At 48.2% G+C, this 17208-nt stretch overlaps 1 protein-coding gene across 1 annotated transcript in view; it reads right to left on the bottom strand.

The window, feature by feature from the left end:
* Window positions 1–17208, bottom strand: part of LOC147701810 (transmembrane protein 11, mitochondrial-like) — a 206064-nt gene that overhangs the window by 114381 nt on the left and 74475 nt on the right. The window lies entirely within an intron of this gene.

Raw genomic sequence — 17208 nt, forward strand, 5'->3', positions numbered from 1 at the left:
TTTTGAAGCTGTGTACTGTGCAATGTGGGAAAGGAAGCATGCACCACAGCTGTGCACTGTGCAGAGATGTCAAAGGTGGCACGCACCACAGCTGCGCAGATGTGTGAAAGGAAACACGCACCACAGTGCTGCAAAAACGTGAATGTTAAAGGTGTGGTCAATTTTTAAGCTGTGGACTGTGTAATGAGGGAAAGGAAGCACGCACCACAGCTGTACACTGTCCAGAGATGTGAAGGGTAGCACAGACCACAGCTAAGCAGAGGCATTATTTAGAAGCTGGTGTCAGCAAGCACACACAAAAAGCAAGTGCTAGAGGAGCTACGACATCAGCCAAGATGGCCGCATAGTCTCCCGGCTCCGCTGACCTCCGTCCTATGCTTCACTATCCTGTCGATAATCCTGCTCACCTGAACCGGATCCGTGTAGGTGATCCGTCCCACACTCCAGTGGTGTAATCCCGGAGTTTTTCCGCCGTCGTGGAGCGAAGATACGTCGAAGTCCGTACTGAGGCCTAACCCACCTGGGAAGCCGGGAAATCTAGTGCTGGCCCTGCCGGATCCGAGCTGAACAACAACGGGCTGCTGAATGCGGTTGAGCCCGGTCTCCGGTTCACTCGAACTTTTTCCTCGATTGTCTTGTTACCATCAGCTGCCTGGTGCCCTATAGCAGGTGAGGCGACGAGTGACGCACGATACTGTATTGTGAGGGTCCCCGACCGGGGATCCGGCACTCACATCGCCGATCACCCCGTGTCGGTGCCTCGCCGCGTGCCACTGCTTGCTGACCGCCGTTCCCTCACAGCTTATTCCTGCTCCGCTTGGCCCTGCCCCGGAGAAGGCACCTCTCCGTGGGGACCGCTATGCCTGAGGACAGAATGAGTTTAACGGAGCGGGTTCGACCTGGCCCGTCTTTGCTGACGGTGCTGGAGGCACTTATGGCGCTTCAGGGCACTATCAAAGCCCGGACTCGAGACTTGCTGTCTGCGATGGATGAAACCACAGGCTTGAGACCGGACCCTGACTCGACACTTGTGACCCGGCAGCTAGCCCATGTTGCAATGGATGTTTCGGAGGCGTATTTAGACCCGGCGGTGGAAACAGTGTTTGCCTCTATTGTGATGAAATTGCCGGACTGGAATGTGCCTGAACACCCAATTGAACAGTTGAAACTTTCGATCTTGCACCCTTCGGATCATTTACATGCCGTCCCCATTACGGAATCATCTACTTTGTACTGTATGCTGTCTTGGACTGTGTCGATTCCCCTCCTCCACCGGTCTTTCAAGATGGCGGATGAGATGGAGCTCGGTCTCGGAGATGGGGAGGGGCGACAGTGGTACCAGCGACCTACATCTATGCGCTCCTGGTCTGCCGACTTCTGTGACATTGTGTGTAAAGGACTTCCCTTAATTACCGACCTCAGTACATTTGATCGAAGGGGCCAGGGTTGAGATTGTCTGGGTTACTCGTTGTGGGATTATGGTTGACGGGATTGATTTATTGTCCTACCGGATTCCGGGGCAGGGTTGGCTATGGTGGGGGAAGGAGACCGGGAGTCCGTAATATTATGCCCTCCTCCGACTTCCCCTCTCGAGTGGGGTTTCTTTTCCTTTCTTTTCTTCCCTTTCTCCTATATTTCGGGCTCTGGTTGCTGGGTGACAGGCACGCTGCGTGGGGGGTGGCCGTAGTCATTTGCAGGGGTGCAGGGTGGGGGTGTGTGGGGGTGGGTATTTCGTTTTTTATCTTTGTTCTATGGCCTCTTTTTCTTCTTCTCTTTTCTAGCCTTTCTCTCCTTTCTTTTCCGGGTTAGTGCAGTGGGTTCGGCTTTCTTTGCATCCATATTTCTATACCTGTGCCTTGACCTCTCTGGGGCCTTGGCGCTGCGGGCGGACAGTAATGATGATGTAGATATTAATAATATGCTGTTGATCCCCCCTTTTTGTGATCCGAGACACTATATGATACCTGATCCTTTCTATTTTATATTGAAAAATGAAAACCTCCTATCCTGATGCTGCATCGCATTGCATTCACAACCGCTGTGCTTGGTAATTTGAGTTACTATGCTCCCCAGGGACAATTGCTCTGATATTGATTGTGATACTGTATTGAACTGCTTAGCGGCCAGCCCTGGGGGTTGTAGGCCCGGTTTTGCATATGTGTGCAAGCATAAATAAAGGTTTAAAAAAAGAAAAAAAAGCTAGTGCTAATAATGAAGTGCCCATGTGCGCACCGGCAGACACTGGCTTAAATTAAGCCCCCAGCAAGGGCCTGTGTTAAGCCCCTGGATCGAGCTAACACCAAAAGCAATGTGGGGAAAGGAAACATGCACAACAGCTGTGCACTATGCACAGATGTCAACGGTAGCACACACCACAGCTGCGCAGAGTTGTGAAAGGAAGCCAGCACCACAGTGATGAAAAAACGCTAATGTTAAAAGGTGCAGTCAATTTTTAAGATGGTACCGAAACAGAGGTGACTATAGAGGCCAACTATAGAGCACAGCAAATGTCTTGACAATAACATACTAATACAGAGATAACGATGCAGGAAGAGAGTGCTGACATAGATGAAATGCGAGTGCTGGAAAAATAAGCGCGCACTCTTGTGGCGGTGGGGTCTGTCCCTTGGCTGGGGTGGGGTGGAGGGGACGCGCCTTGTTAGTATCGTATTGACATGAATGCTAGTGCTGGAAAAGAAGCGCACAGTCTTGTGGCAGGGAGGTCTGTTCCTTGGCTGGGGTGGAGGGGAGGGGATGCGCTTTGTAAAGAAAACTGCAAGGTCTTGAATTTAAACATGATCCACAACAGATGGCACGCTGCGTGCCGCTGCTCGCTCCTAACAGCTAAACGCTGCAAGAGTAAATATTTTCAGAAAAGGTGGGACATGGGCCCGCCTTTGGCCAATTGCTTGCTTTCATTTTTGAAAGCCACACGCAAAGGTCAAGTGTGGAAAAGCGAACACCACATGCACGAGTTTGCAGACGTGCTTCCAAGAGGCTTTCTCCTAGAGCAGCGTATGCACCCTGCGCTAGGCTCGACCTCAAAAGAAGACACATCTCTATATATTTAGATACCAGAATCAATACGATCAGGAAAGTTCTTTTTTGAAGAGAAATACTTTTACGTGCAAAAGGTCGACACTTGGCGCATTTTTCAGAAGCTGCAATGTTATCCTATGGAAGGAAAAAACAAGTACAGCATTCAGGTACAGTAGAGTGACTTACAAGCCTAAGCTCCTGGACTTAAGGTGAATGTAGGGCAAGGATCAAAGCAGCGGAAGGGCGGTGAGGTGCAGGCGTGTAAAACAGCATTAAATGCCGAATGTAAGTCAATGGGGGAATCAGTCTTTGTGAAAAGAGGCTGCAGATTTTGACTGGGAGGCCAGTTGGGCTGAACCAACGGGGTGGCTAAGGTCTCACAATGCTCAGAAAAGTGGAGACACCTTTGGTCCTCTTCTCCACAGGCCAGGGCCGACGGGTGGAGAGGTGTCTTTAGGCGTCGGGTTTTCGTCACTGCGAGCACTTACGGTAGAGAGGGCCTGCAAACAGAGCCTACAGGCGGAATTAGGAAGTCCACAGTGGGCAAGTCCAAGGTGGGCTTTATTTCTGTAGGGCCGGGACACAATACTGGCATGGTTGGCCCACTTCAGCACGGTCTAGGAAGCACGGGTAAAGTGGAGTTTTGTAGCATCAGGCTTTTGCGGTCTTGATCACTCACAGTCTTCTTTGGGGTGCCTGCAAGATGCAGGGAAGCAGCTCTGCTGCTCCACAGGAGGTCTCGAGTCTTTACTGAAGGCAGGTATTCATACCAGGCTTTGGAGGCACAACAGCTGAAGGACAATAAGTCTCTGGCACAGTTTCGATGGGGAACAGCAAACAGGCTGGCAGGACTGGTACAAAGTCATGTGCTCTTTAGTCTTCTGCTTTCGCAGCTCTTCAGTGTCCTTCTTCGCAGGGTGCCCAGATCTGGGGACCCTGTTGGCCCACTTCAGCGGCTTAGGTGCTTTCCGGTGTCAGGTTTACGCTGTCCTTGAGCCTCACAGCTCAGTCTAAGGTACCTGCAAGATGCAGAGGAAAAGCTCTGCTGTTCCACTGGAGTTTCTGAGTCTTTGGAGAAATGATGACAGTCCTCCCAGGCTTTGGGGGATCAGCAGCATGGAGGGTGAGATGACTGTGGCACATTTGTCAAGAATAGGCCGGCAGGGTTGCTGCCAAGTCAGTTGCTTCTGCTGCAGTACTTGCATTTGCAGCTCTTCGGTCCTTCTTTTGGCAAGCAGGGTCTGATTCCCTAGAGTTGGGGCTCCTCTAAATACTGAATTTAAGAGTGTAAGGGAGTATGTGGTAGTAGCCAATGGGCTACTTACCCTTGGGGTCAGTGCACCCCCTATATGACCAATTCCTGGGGTAAGTTGTCCAAACCCTGTCCCGGAGATCTTAAATTTGCCATCACCAAAGATGGTCACTTCTGAAAAGTTGCATCCACTTCAGGCAGCCCAGTTCAGGGATGGTACTCACCTGAGGATGGACAGGACTGTCTTGCTTAGCTAGTTTTCCCACCTGTCTAAGTGCCAAAGGCTCTGGACAAAGGGAGAGGGGGGGGGGGGGGGAGGGAAGAGAGAAGAGAGAAGCCAGATTTGCATACCAATAGCGGTGGCCTTTTTGAAGCTCCCAGCACTCGGATGCTAATCCGCCAGGTATGCTGCAGGCGCGGGGGTTGCGGGCCCGGTTCAACACACTCTCTACCCAAGCAGGCTTGGTATATGGCCCCTAAAAGCAAAGGTCCTCACCCTGGAGGGTGAGAAACCATACTCTGCTGGCAGGCTTGTGAAAACCAGTCAGTCAGGACACCAGTAACAGGTAGGTTTTTTAGGGGGCACCTCTAAGGTGCCCTCTGGGTGCATGTATTACTAAATCCGACACTGGCATCAGTGTGGGTTTATTAATACAAGATATTTGATACCAAACATCCCTATTTTCAGTGAAGCAACTATGCTTTTAAATTGGCTTCCATGATCACTTGTACTGGCAGTAATGGAACTGACCAGTATGGGGGCTTATCTGCTCATGCAGTATTGTGCACCCTGCCTTAGGGCGGTAAGGCCTGCTGCAGGGGTGACTTACTTACACTGCATGCAGTGTCAGCAGGCAAAGCACACAGGCTGCGTGCCATGTGATGTTTTCACTTTTGTCTGCATCAAGACATGCAGCCTGCAGTGGCAGTTTGCATGAGCTTGTTGAGGGGTCCTTTAGGGTGGCCCAATTCGTGGTGCAACTCTTGGGGGCCCTCTTTAGTACCTCAGGCCCTAGGTACCATTTACTACAGACTTACAGAGGGTACTAAATCAGTATCAGGCAACTTGGATGGCAGAACACCATCTTAAATTAAATATAGGGAAATCTGAAATTTTACTTTTTGGAGGAGCTAACCTTGTCCGGAATACTACTTTGTGGCCCCATACACTGGGGGGGTGCCCAAGCCCCTAAGCAACGTGCAAAATATCTGTGGTTCCTTTTGGATAATACTCTATCCATGCAGGACCATGTGCGGGTTCTATGTCTGAAGAAGCTTTGCGACGCTGAAGCTTTTAAAAAGGTTATTACCTTAGATCCCGCAAGATTGTAGACTGTCACGCAGGCATTACTTACCAGTAGATTGGATTACGGTAATGCATTGTTTGTGGGCATGGCAGACTCCCTTTTTACACGACTACAAGTGGTGCAAAATGACGCAACCAAACTGGTATGTCACAAAGACAGACTCAGCTCAGGGTCTAAGTGTCTGAAACAACTTCATTGACTGCCAATGCGCAAAAGAGCTAAATTCAAGCTGCTCTGTTACACACACAAGGCCCTGCACCAACGAGGGCCTCTTATCGTACAGCGTAAAGTCGAATTTTACGTACCTACCAGGTGCTTAAGATCACAAACTTTAGCTCAAGCTAGAACAAAATGCATTAAGAAAGTAAGGGCAGGGGGTCGCAGTTTTTCATACTTGGCAGCAAAACATTGGAATGATCTACCACAAGAACACCGCCTTATGGAGGACTATCTTGTCTTTAGGAAAAAACTTAAGACTCACCTTTTCTCTAGGAAATAATATTGGCCAAACTCATTAACCACCCAGTCACACACCAGGAATCTTAGGACAGCCGTGATATCCTTCTGGATGAATATCGCGCTTTACAAATAAAAATACAAATACATGTATCGAAAATTGGGGAAAACAATTGCCCAGTTTTGAGAAAGAGATTTGGCACTGGTGATCTGGTTAGCAGGAACCCAGTACATTCCAGCCAAAATCCCATCAAATACCAGGCAAAAAGTGGGGTGACAACGCCACAAAAAGGGTTCCTCCAGTCACCCTTTCTTCCTCTCCTAAGCGGTGTGTTGCTGTTTTCGATGTAGAAATTATTAAGTACTTGGGTGGGGGGGTGAGAGGTCTGGTAAATTGGTAAATCTCTTTTTTCTGTACAATCTACGATGTATTTCCCTCCTCCCCTCTACCTCCGGTCCAATGCTCTACTGTCTAACGTCCATTCATTAACCACCTGTAATTGGGACGACCAGTAAACGAGCCGCAGGTCTGGAAGTATGATTCCCCCTCGTATCGATCCCTTGCTAGGGTCAACTGAGCTATTCAGGGCCTCCTCTGCAATTGCAGAGCAGGGTGCAGGTCACTGTGTCAACGTAATGCAAAAAGCATCGGGGACCTCAAACAGCATGTTTTGCAGACCATAGAGGACTTGGGCAGGGTCACCACTTTGTAAAAGGCAGCCCTACCAGGTAGCAAAAATGGGAGGCCTCACCAATGTTCCACGTCTCTCATGTACTCCTCTAGTATCCACCCCTGATTTTGCTTATAGGACTCGGCCAGGTAGAGTGTTTCTTGGACCCTCAAATACCTAAACCCGATCTGTGCCCATATCAAGGGAACCTTGATATAAGCTGCTTCCAGTGGGTGATCAAGAACAACACAAAATTATGCCAGTTGACTAAGAGCTTGGAGTATACCCCGAAGATCTCTATTATTCCTCAAACCTGCTCTAATGATTGTTGTGGGTCGGTCAGGTAGAGCCGCATATCATCTGTGTATAGGAAGATCACATCTCCCCAGTCTGGGTCCCACCAGAGGCCTCTAATCGGAGCGTTGATGCTCCCCCAGCATGTCAATGGCTCCTGCTGCAGGGCGAGCAACACCGTCATGGAGTCAAAAGCCTTTTCAGCATCTAGTGGAAGGATGATCATCAGTTTGTTTATTAAGTGGCACCTCGTAAGGCAACCAAATAGTCTTTGAAGGTTTGTTGCTTGTCGATCGAAGGGGCATAAAGCCAGATTGGACATGGGCCACTAGTTTATCAATAACTTGTACAAGACAGTTCACTAGGACCTTCACAAGAATCTTAACCTTTTGGTTGAGCAGCATGATTGGCCTGTATGAGGAGCACTGCTCTGCTGACTTGCCCTGTTTGTGCAGAAGGACCAGTGTCACAGATTGTAGGTTCCGATGAAGCTGCCCCGGTCTTTGACTTAAAATATATATATACGGGGGGGGCGGAGGAGGGGGGAGAGACTTTGTTTGGGCCTGGGGTCTTACCCCTCATAAACTGTCAAGCTGCTTCTCCTAGCAGGTGCCGGAGAAACTGTGGCTGGTGTCTGAACTCTGAGCCAGGAGGGCACGGTGGGCGTCCGGAAGCTGCTGCTGAGGTCTAGGTGGCAGCGGGCATGAGGCCGAAGCAGCTGTAGACGGCTGGCCAGGGCAGCGGAGCAAGAGATTGCAGTGGCTGTGGCAGATCCAGCGACAAGGGGAGGCCGCAGGATCCTGCTGGGGACGAGCGAATCGAAGAGGTCATATCTGGGATAGCCAGGTTACAATCTAATAAGTCGCCAGGCCTAGAAGGCTGCTCCGCCATCTTTCATAAAATGTATTGTGGCTCCTCACTAAGGTGTTTAACGCAATCACAGACTTGTCAACTCTCCCCCCGTTAATGCTGGAGCCCTCAATTACGATAATTGCGAAACCAGGCAAAGACAGGAAAGTTTGCGGGGTCTATATACCAATCTCCCTCTTAAATGTTGATGCAAAGTTGTTTACAGGGATATTAGCAGCACGGCTGGGTGAGCCCCTACCAGTCCGGTTTCATGTCCAATAGACAGTGCCCTGACAACACCAAGCGGTTAGTCCACCTCATCGATAATGCGTCACTGTCACAGCGGGAGATAATGTTTTTTGTCAATAGATACTGAGAAGGCATGCAACAGAGTGCATAGGACCTACCTAAAGAGAGTCTTACACTGCTTCGGGATGGGAGAGAGATTTTGATCTTGGATCCTTAGTGGATACAAGAGACCACAAGCATCGGTAAGGGTTAACAGTGGGAATTCTGATAGTTTTCCAATCCGCCACGGTACTCAGCAGGATTTCCCAGAGGTGAAGGGGTGCATTTTGGAGGTGAAGGACATTTGATCACTTTACGCGGACGGCATCAGTCTCCCTGGAAGACCCCCGGACTTCCCTTCAGAGCTTCCTACAATAGGTCGAGAGTTTTGGTACAGTGTTGGGCCTCCAAATTAATATCTCTAAATCACAAGCACCGAGTTTTACCTCTCGCGGATGTTCTCAATCAGCTGGAGGCCAAGCATCCGCTATCTGGGCATTCAGCTCTCTCCAACAATCCAAGAGACCGTAGCACTTAACAGAGAATTGGTGGACAGTCAAATCAGACCTACTCTGCTGGCAACTATACTCGTTAGTTTGGTTGGGGAGGGTGACAGCTTTAAAAATGACAGCCCTCCCTAGAATATTATACATGTTCTTGACTTTGCCTCTCTGGCTTCCTCCTGGGGCAATCCAAACTATGCAGGAGTTCCAGACTCTTGTCTGGCTGAACCGAGGTCCAGATGAAGCAGAACTTGAGTTGGCATGGCCTTGGGGAAGGGGGTCTGGGTATTCCATCCCCATGGTGTTAATTTCTGGGGGCCCAGCTTAGATACATGGTGGAGTGGACCAGAGCGGAATCCGAAAAAACATGGCTGTTTATGGACAGGGCACTAGTGGGACCTCCTGTGGATGATTTCCTTCTTGAGGAAGGTCGGTCGCCCCCCCTAGCCTGTACATCTCAGCCATCACAGCGCCGCTGCTCAGGGTATGGGATGCAGTGGTGACGAAAATCAGCCTTACTTTATTCCCTTCACAGCTACCCCCAATAGTAAAGAACCCAGACTTCACACAAGGGATGAATCGTAAGGTTTGAGGCCTGGCAGAGACCCGGGTGCAGATCTGTGGGACATATTTTTGACACAGAAGGGCCCATACCATTTGATACACTGAAAGCAGACCTGGCACTTTCCGAAGAGAGATTTCATTACACACAGATTTGGTACTGGGTCTTAGACCCCGCAATGAGGGAAGCTGCACAACAAAATTTTACTAATTTTGAGAGATGGCTCCTCGGGAAAGACACAGATAAACGTATAGTCCTATATACTATATAAATTCATGATGGGCCCAGAACCGGTGATTAAATCCTCTGCCAAACAGCGATGGGAACAGGATATATATATATATACACACACACACACACACACACACACATATATACATATACATACACACACACACACACTATAGGGTACGACACACTACACCTAACATCTCTAGCACGGACACAGCAGTAAAGATTGCTACCTATTGGTACTGGAACCCTGTCCGGCTATATAAAATGAATCCAGATAAGGTAGACACCCACTTCGACTCTCCGCTCCCTAGGTTTCCCTCTTTCACCTTACTGGGTCTTCCCAATCCACTCACTTACCTGTTTTGTTCTAGACGAGGCAAACGCATTACACTGGCCCTCTGAGCAGCACACCAAGCAATACTGGCCCTATGGGGTACCGAAAAGGCTTCATCGAGACTTGCCTGGCTACACCGTATTTGGGATCTGCTAGGAATATAGAGGCTGGCAACGGCACTTGACCCTGGGGGAGACGTATTTAGAGAGACAAGGCGCCCATTCATAGCACTTGTCTCACAGGAATTTATCGAGCTGACAGGCCCTAGACACCTCAGGATACTGCGTTAGACGGAATCTCCTGCCTCCTAGCTCCTACCGGACCATGTGGCCCGGAGGAATTTTATAGGATACACTTTGGATACAGCTGGCACCTATTGGGGGGGGGGGGGGGGGGGGGAGGATAAGGGAGGGGGTGGTGTATAAGGGATATGGTTTATGTTAAAAGCTGCACATGCAATGGGTAGGCCAAATGTTGATGCCACCTCAGCTCTGTAATGATTATTTTGTACTTTGACAGCAGCACAATAAAATAACTTAAACATAAATTCCGGACCCACCTTTTTCTCTCTTCGCATTTTGATCACCATGTCAGCTGTCTCCCAGCCTGGTTTCTGACTTTGCACAGCCTGTATTGGTGTGAACTGTATTGTGCATGTGCTACATCCTCACTCACTTGGTCAAATTCCTGGGTTGATGTACCTGGCGCACGAGTAATAGGGTGGGGGTCTCTGCACCTTGTGTTTCCTGTGCGTTCAGTCTGTCTTCAAGAGCCTCCACCTCTCGGATCCTGTCCCTCTTTGTCCCCGTGGTGTTTACGATCAACGTCCTTCTCTATACCACTTGTATGCTTCCCAAACCACTATTTTGGATGAGACTGACAAGGTGTGTTCTTTAAAATACTGCTGTGTGACAGAGGAGATTAACTCCTTGGTATTTCAGTCACTAAGCTCCCATGGGTGCTTTGGAGAGACTATGCTTGTGCAGACAGTGGTGTGATCCGCTATCCTCCTGGCCAAGTACCTGGTGTCTCAGAATCGGTGCATCCGGTATTAGGAAACAGTCCAACCTGGACAACGAACTGGAGTTTCCTTACATGTAAAAGTATTGCCAGAACCCTAGATGCTCAGCCCTTCAAAGGGCCACGAGGCTCCTGGCTGTGGAGAAGGATAGCAGTCTTATCGCCTCCCCCTTCCCCCCCACAAGGGGGTTATTCTGTCCAGGTCTCCCTCATACTGAGGTACAGGCTCCTCTATGAGAATTATGGAGTTTTGCAGTCTGGTTAACCCGTCTCCCAGTTGTTCCGAAGCATTAGTTTGCAGTCTTGGGGACAAGTATTAGGAGGACACTGAGTCTCTGCATTCCATTCAGCCGTCAGTGCTGCGAAACCACTACCCGGGTCTGTCTTTGTGTCTGTGACAATTAAGAGGATTGATTTGCATGTGAGGATGCAGACCCCTCCTTCCCCCGGAAGTCAGTGGTAAAACTAGAGTGCACCAAAAGACCGGCATGAACTGAACAAGGAATCTACAGCAGTTTCCCGACCAGGTGTATCTCTTGTAACAAAATAAGGTCTTGGTTTTGCCCTCATAACCTGTTCAACTTTTTGTCCAGCTCGTTCACATTTCACGAAAGAACTAAAGAGACTTGTTCCCTACAGTCCTGGTCTATCCTGCATTCTATGAGTGCTGGGTTGTAGTACACCTCCCCTTCTGCCCTCTACTTGCTGGCTGCTAAGTCGGGCAACTCCCCCTCCTCCAAATAACTCCTCCATACCTGGACTGGGAGTTTGAAACTATCAGCCATCCCAATGGCCGGGATACCCGTTGCCCATCCCTTTGTAATATCAAACCTGGTTGTATTCCTACTTCAGCTCCTTAACAACTCAAGCTCTACTAACAGGAATTCTACACTGATACGCGACTCCGGTCTCAGATCGCTCTGGGTGAACTGCTCCCGATGGCCTTCATCAGTGTTTAACTGAATGTCCCCCTGGGGCCCATGGCAGGGCCAACAGAGTGTGAGATCCTCTGCCCATTTCCTATGCTGCACTTCGGTCATAGGTGTCTCCTCACGATGCAGACTTCTTGGCAGTGTCCTCGATGCTCCTCCCCACCCAACCTACAACCCTTCCACCACTCCACTGTCTCATCTGGTATTGTGAAGAACCAGGATTTACCGTCAGCTAGGCCCTTGAGCTTGGATGGAAATACCATATTACAGGTTAAGTTTACAGAGTTCCTGTTTTACCTTGTTGAAGGATCTACGGCTGGCTAGCACTTCCTGGGTATAGTCTGGGAAGTTCACGATGGTGTGATCTTCTAATTGAAGGGGGGGCTATGCAGACAAGCTGCCCGTAAGATGGAGTCTTTGAAATTCAGGAGGAAGTCGATGATTGGGCAAGGTTGCATTCCTGGTTGCCTGGTAGACTTTGCGCCCTTCTATTTCAAAGATTAGTGTTAGGTTATTTTCCTTCACTGTAAAGGCCAGCAACTCTCCACGCCTTCAGAGTTTTCCCCTCTTCTGTACTGCAGCACTCCACTAGATGGGGATTGGCTTCCCGACTTGGGTAGTATTTGGGTGTGGCTGCCAGGACCGGGGACCCACAGGTGGCGGTGAGCGCCCCTCCCCTCACTTAGTCGTTCTTTTCATTGTGGGCGTAGTCACTGGGAATCGGTCCCCATCTTGGTAGTAGTCTTGGGCCATTTGTCTGCTACCAGAGCTCTCTCCTCCCCCAAGGGGCATCCAGCAGGGCGCAGGTTAGTGTTCGCCGTGCCTTGGAGGGTTGCAGGGAAATGACAAAGCCGATCATCAGCCAGAAACAATGTGCCTCGTGTCATCTTGCTTCTGATTCGCAGCCACACCCCAAGTTTTTACTAGTTCTTGTAAGTCTGTCGTCGAATGCAAATCTCCGAAGGGTGGGCAATCTGTTTGTATCTTTTTCTGCCTCTTCCTAAAAAGGTTGTTGTTGTTGCAGAGGAAAAGCCTGGTTGAGGTCCTTTCTCCAGGTCTTGTTCACCAGAGGAATCAGAAGAGGTGTTGTCTGAAAAGGTAATAAACGTGTGCTTTGATTTAGCTTGGTAATCAGGTAGTGCATTGGTTGTGCTTCGGACCTTGAATATAAATACTCTTTAAGTAGCGATATAGTGTTTCAGTGTTGAAGTTTTTATCTTTTTCCACTTGAGTGAATTTTTTGTAAAATCTTTGAAGTCAGTGATTTTTTTATCAATCTTTTCTAATAATATTTTGCCTTTATTAAAAGGTTTGTTGTCTTCGATTTCCTGTTCTAACTGGAGAATCTCCTATAGCTGTTTTTTACAAAGACGTTGGGCTGTTACAATAGATAAGACCATCCAGTCGTGGAAGAAAATTGTTTTTCTTATAGATCATGAAATTAACTGTCTTGATGAATATAAGTTGCAAAAAAAAAATATCAAACTAGGTATATGAATATATTTAGTTTTGTTTACGCGCAGCGCCAGACCTCGAAAACTCCTGAGGCGGAAGCCGGGAGCTACTGTAAACTTGTACCTGTATTTTTAACTTGATACTGTTTTGGCAATTTGCTCACATTTTAAAAATACTCCCGTTTATCCTGGCCGCAACTACCCTTTATCACTCAGCCGATTAGGTGCTGAGTTGCTGTATGACCACGGAGGCTGCTGGGGAAATCGAGCGGCCAACTTGGGAATTACGCAGGGTGGCGGGCTAGTCTTTTTGCAGCGCTCTGATAAAAGTAGACAGGCATGCACCCGCGCAGCAGACGCGTCAACGGTGTGCCAAAGGAAAGCCCGTCTGCGCCCGTCCGAGCCCTTACGAGCCCAGAGGCCTCGGACTCTGCCGAAATCAGGTAGATTCTACTCACTCTACTCATTTATCATATCCTTCGGATATTTTACACAATATTAGAGCTGCGAACCTTAATAAACAATGCTCAACTGTTAGCTGCTTAACAAAGTTCCCTAGTACTCTGGAAGGCCCGATAGCTTGCAGGCACTGCTCCTTTCAGAGCGACCTGCATATATCTCATGTGCCGGCAGTGCGGTCTCAAACAGTTTTCCCAACGGATGGACCATCCTACATTCTCTGTAATGTGCGCTCCTTAGCTAAACACCCCTTAGAAATCTGGGATATGATTACTTCACATGCTCCGGAGATCTGTTTCCTTACGGAAACGTGGCTGAATTCCTCAAATCATCCCATTATTAATATAGCCATCCCAGAGAACTACAAGTTTCTTCATCTAGATCGGGTAGGAAAAACAGGAGGTGGAATAGCCATTGCTTTTAAAAACCATCTTAATATATCCTGCCTATCCACTCAAGTAGATGAGAGCCTAGAAATAGGCATTTTTAAAGTCACACTATCACCCACTGAAAGTTGGAATGGAGCCCTAGTTTACCGGCCCCCTGGCCCTAGAGCCGAATTCACGGATAAACTTTTAGACTACATTGCCATTCATGCCCTTGCGTCAAATTTTTGTTGCTGGGCGATTTTAACTTTTACTGCGAATCACCTACTACACAGGAGGTAAATAAACTCCTCTTGGGTCTGGAGCAGATGGGCCTTACCCAAAGAGTTAACGGCCCAACTCACTTGGCTGGTCACACTTTGGACTTAATCTTTTCCAATGTCGACCATCTGACATGTGACACTCCGCTGCCCCTTACCTGGACCGACCACTCTATGATAAAGTTTTCCTTCCCTAGTTCTTGCCCAAAAGCCACTCATCAGACGGTGGGGGCAGGCAACAATTAGCCCGTGGACCCTAGCGAAATCTTTCATCAGAAGCCTTTGATAAAGTGTTCCTATTGGACTCACAAACTAATGAACCAGACGTATCTAAAATGCGGTCCTCTTTTAACAAGGCATTTGTGACAGCCTTAGATCAGACAATTCCAATAAAAAAATAACACTGGCTCTGCCCCTAATCGAAGTTCAGCACAATGGTACTCCACAGAATTAAGGAAAGAAAAATCGTCCTGTAAACAACTAGAGAGACGATGACGAGTGAGCAAGACCTTCCTGGACAAATTGGCATATAAACAAGCCCTGGCTAAGTACCACCTGAATTTAAAGTCAGCAAGATGCTTGTATATCCTAAGTCAAATTGAGTCTTCCAATAACTCTTCTAAAGCTCTCTTTGACATTGTATCACCAAGTATGCAAACAAAGTCCAGTGGAATCCCAAGAATTCTGCAATTCCCTAGCGGTCTTCTTTCTGGAGAAAATTACAACCATCTACTCTAATTTTCCATCCAACTAGGACACATCTGCAACCTCTGGCCTGACCTAGTGACATGGCAGACTTTTCTCTTGATTGCTTTGCACCAGTCTCACTCGAAGAGATAACAAAAGCATTATGCACGGCTAAATCGGGCTCCCCAACAGATCCTTGCCCTCCTAAAATAATGGCTCTTCTGACCCATAGCTGTGCACCGGCCATTCAAATTTTTTTTATTCAATCTGGTACTATTCCTATAGTCTGGAAGGAAGCGTTCGTCCGTCCTATTCTCAAAAAACCTCTGGCAAACCCACAAGACCTTGGCAACTACCGGCCCATTTCCTTGCTCCCACTATTGGCTAAAACGCTAGAAAGTATAAATAGGCAATTGAGCAGTTACCTTGAAACCAATACCATCCTGGACCCCTCACAATCAGGGTTCCGCCCAGGTTTTAGTACGGAGACTGCTCTATTAGCCGTGACGGACTCCTTGAGGATGACCATAGATGCAGGGGGATCAGCCATTCTGATTCTACTTGATCTCTCCGTGGCCTTTGATACCATCTCCCATACAAGGCTTGCGGAGAGGTTAACCTCCTATGGCATTCAGGGAGTGGCTCTTAAATGGCTTCGGAACTTTCTGGCAGATAGATCTCAAACTGTCATTCTGGGCCCTTTTCACTCTGATAAAATTTTACTGGACAAGGGTGTTCTGCAGGGCTCATGCCTTAGCCCAACCCTTTTTAACATTTATATGGCTCCTTTGGCTTAGGCAGTAGAAGCCCTGGGTTTTAAAATAATCTCATACGCAGACGATACCCAGCTGTTTTCCTTCGGCCCCAATACAGAATCGGACAGGCTCCGTTTTTCCAAGGGTATATTGGCGATATCCAACAGGATGACTAACAACTGCCTCCAGTTGAACCCTGGAAAAACGCAAGTCTTGTTATTGGTACACGCCTCAGCAGCTTGGTCCCATGAGTGGTGGCTGTCCCAGCTGGGTGTCGCCCCTGTCCCTAAGCAGAGTGTTAAAAATCTGGTCATAAAGCTGGATCAAGCACTAACAATGCACGACCAGGTAGCAGCCATCACAAGTTCTTGCTACTACAGTCTCAGATTACTACACAAAATCCTTCCGTACATACCGACGGCCTATCGTAGAACGCTGGTTGAAGCGATGGTGATCAGTCGCTTGGTCTACGGAAATGCCTTATTGGCCGAGGTGGGTGAGACTTTACTAAATGAGTTACAGGTCATCCAAAATACCGCCACCAGAATGATTTTAAATATGCCCACGGGCTCCCCTTCTTTACTTCTGGTAAAAGATTTGCACTGGTTACCGGTAAAAAAAAACCTATTTTTAGAATTTGCTGTCTGGCTTTTAACGCTTTAAATGGACTTATTAATCTGAGCAGGTAGCCGTGCAAACCCAAAAATGGCAGCTTTTTCCTTCAGCTTTTTTGAGGGCTTGAGCCTTTAAATTTCCAGCCATTTATTAGTCATGACAAGGCCGCAAAGTGAAATACTGTGAAGGAATCCAGTGCAGATACCTGGAAAAGGTTGGAATAAGAAACAACTGCAGAAATTGTTGCTAATGTTTGGACGCTGCCATAGAATTGAGTATTATGTAGGCGCTTACGGTGGCCACAGAAAGATAGATTTACTGAGGAAGGAAGGTGCTAGAACCTTCCTGGATAAGCTTGGGAACAAAATGCAGAGAAAACTTCAAAGAGTTTGTGCGCCAAGGATCAGTCAAGGCCTGAAGCAAATATATAGTTAGTGAGGGGGCAGGGGATGCGTACTTGTAAAAAAAAAAAAAAAAAAAAATAGCCAGGTTGTTCTCCTTTTAGGTTTGTATCTGTATCACTACAAAGGCCCTCATTACAGGTTACCAAGAGTATATTTATTCCCCATCCCCCCTCCTGGGGAAGACCACGTCAGCAGCTAAGTGTTCCAATGTCTCAAAGGCTAAGGATTACAAGGTCCTAATTCCAAAGCATGGAGACATCGGGCACAGAAACAGTAGGGCCAATTTACAAGAACTGGCGCATCTCTGCATATTAGCAGAGATGCGTCAGCTAAATTGTGTGACGGAAAAAAGCCTTGCACCACCATGCATGCGTTGCATTTATAATGCAGCGCACCGTGGCACAAGGATAGACAGATGCATGATGCATCTTTTGGCGGAAAGGCAGC

The sequence above is a fragment of the Lissotriton vulgaris genome, chromosome 7 (genome assembly GCF_964263255.1).
Source record: "Lissotriton vulgaris chromosome 7, aLisVul1.2, whole genome shotgun sequence".
NCBI classification, from domain to species: domain Eukaryota; kingdom Metazoa; phylum Chordata; class Amphibia; order Caudata; family Salamandridae; genus Lissotriton; species Lissotriton vulgaris.